The sequence below is a fragment of the Myotis brandtii genome, unplaced genomic scaffold (genome assembly GCF_000412655.1).
Source record: "Myotis brandtii unplaced genomic scaffold, ASM41265v1 scaffold561, whole genome shotgun sequence".
In the NCBI taxonomy this organism is placed as follows: Eukaryota; Metazoa; Chordata; class Mammalia; order Chiroptera; family Vespertilionidae; genus Myotis; species Myotis brandtii.
The window spans coordinates 532,748-540,816 of NW_005370085.1; the positions used below are offsets into that span (position 1 = coordinate 532,748).

At 50.4% G+C, this 8,069-nt stretch overlaps 1 protein-coding gene across 1 annotated transcript in view; it reads left to right on the top strand.

Moving 5' to 3' along the window:
- Positions 1–7,654: 7,654 nt before the first annotated feature.
- Positions 7,655–8,069, top strand: part of CPEB1 (cytoplasmic polyadenylation element binding protein 1) — a 55,705-nt gene continuing 55,290 nt past the window's right edge. Inside the window, exon 1 of the mRNA XM_005878463.1 lies at positions 7,655–7,672. The gene's annotated coding sequence lies outside the window, so the exon portion shown is untranslated. The remainder of the gene's footprint in view (positions 7,673–8,069) is intronic.

Genomic DNA, 8,069 nt, shown 5'->3' on the forward strand with positions numbered 1-8,069 from the left:
CATAACTGTAATTTTGCTACTGTTATGAATCGTAATGTAAATATCTGATATGCAGGATGTATTTTCAGGGGTCGCGACCCACAGGTTGAGAACCGCTGCTTTAGACCCTTGTGAATGACCACTAGGGAGGCTGGACTGGCTCAGGGGTGACTCTGGTTGGAGCCCCCGAGAGGACAGTCCCCGGGCGTCTCTGTGGAAGAGACAGCTGAGCAGGGACAAAAGGCCGCGTGGTCCTTGCTCTGAGCTTCTGCAAAAGCGAGGCCTCTTCGATGGCTGGGCCCCTGGGAAGGAGAATTCATGATGTGGGGAGTTTCCCAATCAGGTGCGAGATTCAGAACAGGCCAATTCATGTGGATACAGGGCCCAGAGCCCCCACCCGGCGGGGAGGTGATCAGCTAGCCATCGTGGAGGGGGAGGAACAGCAGGTGTGGGACAGCTGCTCACACTGTCCGATCCCCTAGGGATGGTATTAACCTGCAGACTCAGAGCAGGAGGTGGGGGTGGGGCCCGAGGTCCAGGATTTCTCACAAGGTCCCAGCCACCAACGCTGTTGCCCCTCGGACACCAAATACGGAGGATACAAAGCCCTCCACCTGGGACGGCCTTCTGGGGGTGGCAGTGAGATCTGGGCCCTGCTGATACCTTTCCTGGTGAGGAGAGCGGCCGCGTGAGCAGTGTTTCCAAAAGGTATAAGAGGTGTTCCGTTAGCACATGTTCTTTTATTTATTTAAAACATTTTTTAGTCCTCACCTGAGGATATTTTTCCATTGATTTGTAGAACGTGGAAGAGAGAGGGAAAGACAGAAATATCTATGTGAGAGAAACACATTGATTGGTTGCCTCTGCATGAGTCCCGACCAGATCTGGGGCTGGGGAAGAGCCTGCAACCGAGGTACCGGAATCAAACCCAGGACCGGCTTCAGTCCGCAGCTCAATGCTCTATCCACTGAGCCAAACCGGCTAGGACTAGCATATGTTCTTAAAAAAAAAAAAGTCTGCCCTAGCCGGTTTGGCTCAGTGGGTAGAGCGTCGGCCTGCAGACTCAAGGGTCTCAGGTTCGATTCCGGTCAAGGGCATGTACCTTGGTTGCGGACACATCCCAGTAGGGGGTGTGCAGGAGGCAGCTGATGGATGTTTCTCTCTCATCGATATTTCTAACTCTCTATCCCTCTCCCTTTCTCTCTGTGGAAGATCAATAAAATATATATTTTTTTAAAAAAGTCTGGTCAAATACATTTAAGAATCATGGATTAAAGCAAGTTTATTTCCCACAGGCCTTCTCAGAGCCTTGACTGTGCTAATGTGCATTTCGACACCCCGCCCACCCAAGAGGGGTTAGAGCTCAGTGTTACCAGCTGGGTTTGGACCGTGGAATGCTTTCGTCCCAGGACATCTTGGTGGACTGGGTTACAAGGAACACGCCCAGTGACGGTTGGGGATGTGGGGCCTCCGCCTGACCCTCCATGACCAGGTCCCTAGTTCTTTGGCCACAGCCCTGGCGCCGAAGCACCGGGCAGGTGTGTTCAGGGAAAAGACGGTGAAGCAGGTGTGGAGGCGGTGCCGGGCACTCCCCTGCCTCTGGCTCCGGGACCTGCTGGGCTGTGTGACACTAGGGAGCAGCTGGAGCCATTGCCTCTGAGAGCCTGGGGGCCGAGTCCCGGCAGGTGGAACTGATCCTCATAAGGTCGCCTGAATGGGGGAGTGCCCTTCTCTCTCTGAGTCAGCACTTCCTGTGCAGGAGAAAGAAAATGGGGGTGGTTTCTTAGCTAAGAAACTCGATAGCCCAGGGAGGGCTTGGGGGAGGAGGTAGAAGTCATGGCCACACAGGGACTGGCATAGAGGCAGGAAGTGCCCCCAGCAAGGGTGGGGTAGAGTATTAACTTGGGCCAAGGCGGTCTGAGCCTGACCATAGGCCTCAACAGGATGGTGAGAGGTTGGGAACAGGAGCCCAGTCCAGGATGGCTTCCTAGTGGTGCCCTGGCAAATGGGTAAGAGAAACGGCTCCAGTTTCTATAGCAACTGGTTAGCTGCAATGGTTGGGGAACAGATCCATTAGGGACACCTGGGAAGCTAGGAGGACCCCAGGAGTGGGTGAGCTGTGCCCACAGCTGAACCCCCATCCCGCCCCTGTGCTAGTCAGCACCTTGCGGGTCACCTCAAGGCACAGCCTGCCGATCGGAGGGGTGGAGGTTGGGTGTGTCACGGGATTTTCCTAGCCCGAGTGGACAGGGAAAGGAAAACAGGAACATTCTGACCCACCAGGGGTCCTGGCCCCTGGACAGCCAGGGTCCTCACTGCCCATGTCTTCCCTGACTCCCCTGCCCCATTTGTGTCCTCCCGGTCACCCCATTTCTACCGCGAAGGCCTGCCTCAGGTCCCTGCTTCCTCATCCAGCACTTACTGTGCTGGGGATTGTGGTGACAGAGCCTGGTCAGTTCGTCTTCCAGGGTCAAGAGGAGGCTGGCAAACAGTGCCTGGAAAGGTGAAGCCCAGGAGGAGGTATGGAGAACGGGGTTAAGGTGGGGCACGCCCAAAGGAAGAGAGGCCGGCACACCTTCCTGCACCACCCACTTGATGGTGCTGGTCTGATCCTCTCCCCGTCCCCATCCCGCTGACCTGTCTACCAAGAGGAAGCACTTAGGCCCCACTGTTTGGTCCTGACCACGGGGAACCCCGTCCTTACGGCCCTTCAGTGCAGACTGTGCTCTGGCGTCTCTGAGTCTTCACAGCTGGGCCTGGGGCAGGGTGAGCAGGGCCGGGGGTGCCCACACCCGCTGAACCCTCTGAACGTCTCACTGGTCACTTCCTGTCCTCGTGCCAAGGACCCTCCAATTTTAGCTCCTTTCAAATCTTCCACCCCAGGATTCCACCTGAATGGAACGGCCCTGATGATACATGTCAAGCTTGAAAATGAAATACCAACCACCTGTGTACTGGTCGCCTGGATGAAGCAGCAAAGCACCTATGCATTCAGTCGACCCCCCTGTACTCCCCACTGCACAGGCTCTGCCCTCCCCGCCTGAAGGGAATCACTACTCTCAATTGTCACCATTTTTTGTACCTTTATTACATGCAGCTGTGTTCCCAGCCAATGAGGGAGTGTACTGCATGTTTTATATATACATTTTTTTTTCTCAAATCCTCACCGGAGGATATTTTTCCATTGACTTTTAGGGAGAGTGGAAGAGAGAGGGAGAGAAACATCGATGCGAGAGAAACACATTGATTGGTTGCCTCCTGCACGAGCCCTGACTAGGGCTTGGGCTGAGAGGAACCTGCAACCAAGGTACGTGCCCTTGATCAGATTTGAACCTGGGATCCTTCAGTCTGCAGGCCAATGCTCTATCCACTGAGCCAAACCGGCTAGGGCGTGTACTGCATGTTTTAAAATTGTATGTAAGTGGCATTGTGCACCTAGATCCTGCTTTCTTCACACAGTATTATTTCTGAGCCATCATCTTGATATGATTAGCTTTATGTCATTTACATTTACTTATATATAGTGTTCCATTGTATGACTTGACCACAATTTACTGACTGACTCTCCTGTTGGTGGGCATTTCAGGTTAGTTTATTGTATTTTTGCAGTTATAATAACATAGCCATCGGCATTTTTACTCTGGCCGCTTTTAACATGTGTGAAAGCGTCTATTAATGTGTTATCCCAGGGTTGGAGTTGCTGGGTCATGAAGTATACACATCTGCAACTTGACATCATCACTAAATTGCTCACCAGAGTAGCTGTGAGCTGAACATCAAGAATGTTCACAGCCGAACCGGTTTGGCTCAGTGGATAGAGCGTCGGCCTGCGGACTGAAGGGTCCCAGGTTCGATTCCGGTCAAGGGCATGTACCTTGGTTTCGGGCACATCCCCACTGGGGGGCATGCAGGAGGCAGCTGATCGATCTCTCTCATCGATGTTTCTAACTCTCTATCCCTCTCCCTTCTTCTCTGTAAAAAAAATGAATAAAATATATTTTAAAAAAAAGAATGTTCACAGCAGCTTTTATTCATAATATCCCAACTGGAAACAATTCAAAGGCCAATCAACAGGAAACTGGAGAAAGAAATGATGGTATGTCCATGCGATAGAATACTAGTTAGCAATAAATAAGGACTTTACTGCTATGTGTGAGAACATGGATGAATCTCACAGATACCACGTTGAATGAGAGAAGCCAAGTGCTTATATGAAGTTCTAAACCAGGCAGAATGAATCTGAGGAGAGCAGTAAGAATAATAGTTACCTCAGGGAGAGGGTGTAAGGTGGGAAGAGGCATGATGGGACCCCACTGGTGGTGGTGACTTGGGTAGGTAGGTAAAAAAATTAAGCTGTACACTTAAGACTTGTGCACTTCATTGAATGTATGTTATCCCTCAATTAAAAAAAATGTAGAAAATGATCAACAAACGACAAGTGCTGGTGAGGATGTGGAGAAAAAGGAACCCTCATGCACTGCTGGTGGGAATGCAGACTGGTGCAGCCACTGTGGAAAACAGTATGGCGTTTCCTCAAAAGCTTAAAAATGAATCTTCCATTTGACTCAGTGATCCCACTTCTAGGAATATATTCCAAGAAATTAGAAACACCAATCAGAAAGGATATATGCACCCCTATGTTCATAGCAGCACAATTTACAATAGCTAAGATTTGGAAACAGCCTAAGTGTCCATCAGCAGATGAGTGGATGAAAAAGCTGTGGTACATCTACTCAATGGAATACTATACTGCGGTAAAAAGGAAGGAACTCTTACCATTTGCAACAGCATGGATGAAGAGCATTATGCTAAGCGAAATAAGCCAGTCAGAAAAAGATAAATATCACATGATCTCACTCATCTGTGGAATATAATGAACATAAACTGATGAGCAAAAATAGATCCAGAGACATAGAAGCATCGAACAAACCATCTAACCTCAGAGGAAGGGCAGGGGAGGGAGTGGGGGATAAGAGATCAACCAAAGGACTTGTATGCATGCATATAAGCATAACCCATGGACACAGACAGTAGGGGGTGAGGGCATGTGCTGGGGGGTGGGAGCAGGAGGGGAGAGGCCAATGGGGGGAAAAGGAGACATATGTAATACTTTAAACAATAAAGAATTTTCTTAAAAATTTAGAAAATGAAAGCAAAACCCCAAGAGGCCAAAGCAGTCCACACCTTCACCGACAGTGACCGGAAGTGAGATTTTATTTTGTCTGAGATGGGTGAACTGGGTCCTACTGAGCTTTCACTGGCATTTCCTGGTGAGTGGTGAGGGTAGGCACCAATGATATGCTTGTTGGCCATTTGTGTTTCCACTCCTGTCTATTGCCTGTCCCAATCTTTTGCCCATTTTTCTACGGGGTTGTCTTTTTTCCTCATTGTAGTTCTTATATATTCTGGAGACTAGACCTTTGTAGATCAAATATTGCAAATACCATTTTCCTGTCTATGGCTTGTCTTTTAAAGTTTTAAGTATCTTTTGACAAACCAAATTTGTAAATCCCAATGTGCTCAAGTGTATCGATTTTTGTTCCATATTTACAAAATCCCTCCACACTCTTAAGTAAAAAAAAAAATCTCCTAATATTCTCTTCTAAAAAATGTCCAAGTAATGCTTTTCATATTAATATCTTCAATGCACTCTGAATTTACATTTGTGTAGGATGAAAGGTAGGGCTGATCCGCTTTCTTTCATCCCACTTAAAAAAAGGACACACACACACACAAAACAATGAATGTGTTTTCTTCTGCACACAGCTTGGCAGAAGTTGAGCAGACACTGTGAGCTCACCTTACCTTGTGGTCTTGAGTTCCGAAGTGAATGCCCCTTTTCTGATCTTTTTCAACCAGGAAAATTATTTCTCCCAGCAGCCTCTCTTCTTTCAGCTCTGCCTGCTGTGGAAGCACTGAACACCTGAGCATATAAAAGACTGCAGGGTCTCTCCTGTCCCCCTGGTGCGTGCATTTAACACTTACTCCAGCCAATTAGTTACACTTAAAACCTGCATTGTAACGCTGGGCTTGACTGCAGAGCCGGTGCCAGGCATGGCTGGGCTCAAAGGCTGTTTGTTGACTGGGAGAATGGATAATGCTGCCTGTTTGTTCCTGCTGCTTCTGCCAGTGACCAGCTGTGGGGACTTGACCAAGTTATTTAATATCTGCACCTCTGCCACTTTGCACAGCCTGCCTTTCTGGTCAGAGGTACTGTTGTTCCTGTAAACCCTGCAGGCCTGGCCAATACGGGTGGGGAGCAAGGACTCACACACACATGAGGCCATGACTGTGTGTGAACTCGGCCACCCCTTCCCTCACTGTCTAGTGAGCCCTGGGGTCAGGCAGTACAAAGTGTACACGGAAGGGTGCTGTGAGTTTTGTCTTATGTGGTTAAGACTTCAGTCTCTGAAGCCAGAAACCTCACTCTTCTACTTCTAGCTGGGAGTCTGGGCTAGTTACTTAACTTCTTTAAGCCTCAGTTTCCTCATCTGCAAAATGGGTTAACACAGAAAAAAAAACACACTTAGAATTGTGCCAAGCACCTAGTAGATGCTCAGTAAAGGCCAGATTATTATTCTATTATTACTTCCAAGAAGAAGTTTAGGAAGAGGGGTTTAAACAGCAGAAATTTCTGTTCCAAGTCATCTGAAAGGCGCCTTCGTTTTCTTAAGGCTGGGAGTTTTAAAATATGAAAGATACCTGTTCCCTTGGGCACTGTTCCAGGTTGCAGATTCTTATCTTCAGCTTTGGGTCGGGGAGGAGGAAGGGATGGAAAGGATCACAGGTTGGCAGCCAGTGAGCTGCATGGGGTCCCTGGACGTGCTGGGCTTGTCCCTTCACCTGTATTAGTGAGAGAATTTAAAATTAGGGAGATTTCACATTAAAAAAATATTTTTATTGATTTCAGAGAGAAAGGGAGAGGGAGAAAGAAAGAAACATCAATGATGAGAGAGAATCACCCATCGACTGCCCCCTGCACACCCCACACTGGGGATCGAGCTCAACCATTGAGACACCCGAGCCGGGCAGGAAGATTTCACATTTAAGAAAAAAACAAAAACAAAACAATTTCCAGCTTGTCTTAAAAGATCTGGCTGGGATGGGACCTCATTCCTACACAGCATCCAACAGCTCCCTGCTCTTTCAGATGCTCTTGCCCACCCTCGCTTGGCTCCTTTGCTCTAAGTATCTGGGTGTGGCACCCCCTGTGAGGACAAGCAAGACACACCACGGGGAGCAGCTGCGCTGTGTGTGGGCCAGGCTGGGACTTGGGGGTGGGCTGCTCCTACAGAAGGAAGGGCCTCGGTGAGGCTGAACCAGAGGTGGGTTCGTGGGCAGCTGGAAGGGGCCCACCTGGAGGCAGGGCAGGTGGCTAAGCAGCTCTGAAGGGAAGACAGGGTGGAGCGGCCCATGGCTAGGGGGGTGCCAGGGCCCCCTCTCGCCCTGCCCCTGCAGCCATCGCCCTCTCTGCCCATGACCTCAGCAACCCAAGCAAGTCTGCACGGGCCCGTCCTGGGGACTTCTTCCTCTCACCACCCCCTCCCGTCAATCCTCCTGGAACACCGGGCCGACCTCTCCTCGCTCGGCTCTGCCTCAGCCGCAGACGGAAGCCAACCGGGACCGGCCCCCTCCCCGCGGCCATTAGGTCCCGGCGAGCCCCACCAGCCTGCCCGGAGGAGCCTGGAGCACAGTAAGAGCTTTGAAAATATACGATGACGAGGAAGCAACTCATGCAAAACGCTCAGAAAACGCGCAGCAAACGCGGCCCCTTTCCTCCTCATTCCAGGCCCTTGTTTCTCCCCTTTTGCTGTCCAGCCTCGACTCAGGCTCCCACATCATCGCCAAAGAACTCGATACAGACACCCTCCTGCTTGCAGTTCTCAGCAGTTCCCTGCTGCCTGCAACACGCAGGCCCTTCCTCCCCGCACGGAGCCCGGGCTTCCCCGCGGCGGCATCCGCACCCCACATCATCAAAGAACTCGATACAGACACCCTCCTGCTTGCAGTTCTCAGCAGTTCCCTGCTGCCTGCAACACGCAGGCCCTTCCTCCTCCCCCGGAGCCCGGGCTTCCCCGCGGCGGCATCCG